Source organism: Montipora capricornis, chromosome 11, assembly GCF_036669925.1.
Source record: "Montipora capricornis isolate CH-2021 chromosome 11, ASM3666992v2, whole genome shotgun sequence".
NCBI lineage: Eukaryota > Metazoa > Cnidaria > Anthozoa > Scleractinia > Acroporidae > Montipora > Montipora capricornis.
This window is the reverse complement of record NC_090893.1, coordinates 39,103,426-39,105,925: the sequence shown is the minus strand read 5'-3', so window position 1 is coordinate 39,105,925 and position 2,500 is coordinate 39,103,426. Positions and strand designations below refer to the sequence as shown.

The 2,500-nt window shown below is 37.8% G+C and overlaps 1 protein-coding gene and 1 long non-coding RNA gene across 2 annotated transcripts in view; both read left to right on the top strand.

Annotated features, from left to right (window-relative positions):
* Positions 1–2,282, top strand: part of LOC138024295 (uncharacterized) — a 3,057-nt gene extending 775 nt beyond the window's left edge. The window contains exons 1-2 of the long non-coding RNA XR_011126963.1: positions 1–9; positions 1,613–2,282. The exon at positions 1–9 is cut by the window's left edge and continues 775 nt beyond it. This is a non-coding gene — a long non-coding RNA (uncharacterized lncRNA). The remainder of the gene's footprint in view (positions 10–1,612) is intronic.
* Positions 1–2,500, top strand: part of LOC138024254 (zinc transporter 7-like) — a 16,625-nt gene that overhangs the window by 7,271 nt on the left and 6,854 nt on the right. The gene's annotated exons all lie outside the window — the stretch shown is intronic.

The following is a 2,500-nucleotide window of genomic DNA, read 5'->3' as shown; positions in this document are numbered from 1 at the left end:
GCTTTAAAGGTAAGGAGAATTTTCTACGTTATTTCTAGATCTTGCTTCGTACTTGTGTGTTCCACTGTGAACATTATTATTTTGCATACAACGAATACTTCATTAGAAGCATTTTGCATAGAACGAATACGTACTCCAATATTTCTTGGGAACCAGTTTGTTCGCCGTTTTGACGTAGAAAGAAAATAAAAAAATAGCTTTGAACGGCCAAACAAGATAAAAAATGAAATCAAGTTTAAAAAAAACGAATTAGCTATCGCGGTCACGGGGACTTCGCAGCCGTCCCCCATCCAAGTACTAACCTCATTCGGAGGAGCTTAACTTCAGCTGACACTTGGACTAGCATCAACGATTGTGATCTTTATGTTAAATTCGCACATAGATCTTGTCGAACTTTATAACAGTTGAAAGAAAAAAAAAAAGCACTAACAAAAACCAGGTGTTATGCCGTCATTTTGTCACAGATGTATCCTTTGTTTCGTGAGTTGTCAGTAAACACGCAAGGTATAACTTGATCACAGGCGGCCGCTAAAATCGATGTCACTTCCGATTTTGCGATTTTACTTGTATGACCAAAAGTACGATAGAAAAATTGAACTCTGATGGAACGTAACAAAAATCTCCCGAAATGTTTTTCGCTGATGGCAAATTGTTTTATTCTCGATCGACACTTCCTAAAACTTCCTTCGCAGCTCTCCTTAAAAACTACATATTAATATTTATTTACTTTTTCGTCAATATTTGTTTTGCATAAAGCAGGCTAGCAAAATCTGTACCTTGCTTTGTTCGCATTTTTGAGCGTTAAAATAGAATTTTTGGGCGTATGTTCCTGACAGCAAAAGTCGCATATTTTAACGTCCCCCATCCAGATACTAACCCCGCTGGAAAGGGAAAAAAAAACTTTAGTAACATTGGTCTTGGAAAGGTGTCAGAAGCTCAGAGTACACGCTTAAGCTTGTGGTGAAAAAGAAGTTGTAAATGATCAACATATCGGCTTTGAGGCCAAATGTTTCTCGATTTCCTGTTATTTTCTTCAATCGTTCTGGGCTTAGTATTTTACTGAACCACATGTCTTCTTAGAGGGTATATAGCAAAGATGTCTACCATGGCACCGTAATGATTTACGATACCAAACAATGTCGTGTACTATTAGAGCTACATATTGTGCAAGGACTTGAATCTCCTGGAAAAAACAAAACGCCGCTCAGTTGACAGTTATGGAAAAAAACACTGTCAAGTTACTGCACTACCGCACGCAATGCGTTCTTACTTTAAAAAATATCCCGTATCTCCTCAATTCTACCCCCCCCCCCCCCCCACCTCCAGACTAAAAATCCCGTATCCCCACAATTTTTTTACCTAATTATCCCGTATCCTGATCGCTTCTCGGGCTTTTGGCTAAGATTAGTTTCTTGGCCAAGGGCTGCGGTCAAGTACTATTGTACAACGTACGGTACTTTTTCAGTGCCGTAAGGGGCAGGCACAGAACAGTTTTGGCTGTTTGTCTGTTCTCTCGAAAACGATGACAAGGGTTTTTTGGGTTTTTTGTTCAGCTCGAGTGTAGAATCAGGACGAACTGTTGTAGTTTCTGATAACTATTTACTACTTGTAGCTTTTGTTGAATTTTGAATCGATGATAGAGAGAGTTTTGGCGATCTCAATCCGGACTGGACTACTGGATTTAAGGATTTTTCTTAACGAGATTTCAAGTTATTGTGGAACGTTTGGTACCAAGTTACTGAAATCAAGATTATGGAATTGTAAAATTAGAACTTTGGACTGGACTATACAACACGCAATTACGGAATTTTTGAGCATTGAGAGAAATAGAGCACGGATGTTGTCTTCTTGTCTTCGCCACGGCAAATTTATACAGTTTGCAAGGAACTAAACCAGGATTACAGAACCAGACGTCGATTACAGGGCCCAGTTGTTCGAATGCCAATTACCTTAATCCAGGATTAGCGTAAACTTTTGTTTCATGTTTTCAACTTTTTGGTCACAGTTTCCTTTGCTTATTTTTGTTTTTCAAGATTGACTTCTTCTAATGTAAAGTTTTTCTGAATATCAGCCTTGAACAGCATTTGGGAGTAGAGGATAAAACTCGTTTTAAAACCCAGTTTCTGAACAACTGGCCCAGGATGATAAGTTGTTGAACTGTGATTTGTAATAAGTTTTTCGGATGATTTAAGGCTGATCCTGTAATTTTTGGATGAAAGGAGTTAACGAAGCAAGTAAAACTGTAGGATTTGAATTAAGTCTCCTTCCAAAAAATAAATAAATATAAGATCCCGTATCCTGATAACCTGCTAATAGGGCTTCGTTGTTTGCATTTGCAAATTTAGTAACATAAGTAATGAGTTTTTACAACAAAAAACTTTAAGTTATATTACAGATGTATCTTTCTAGTAATCTTTCGCCATTTTCCGAAGTCTACCTGTACTTGAAGTTCACTGTAACTGGACAATTTGTGTTAACTGTTTGCGCATTCCACGGATAC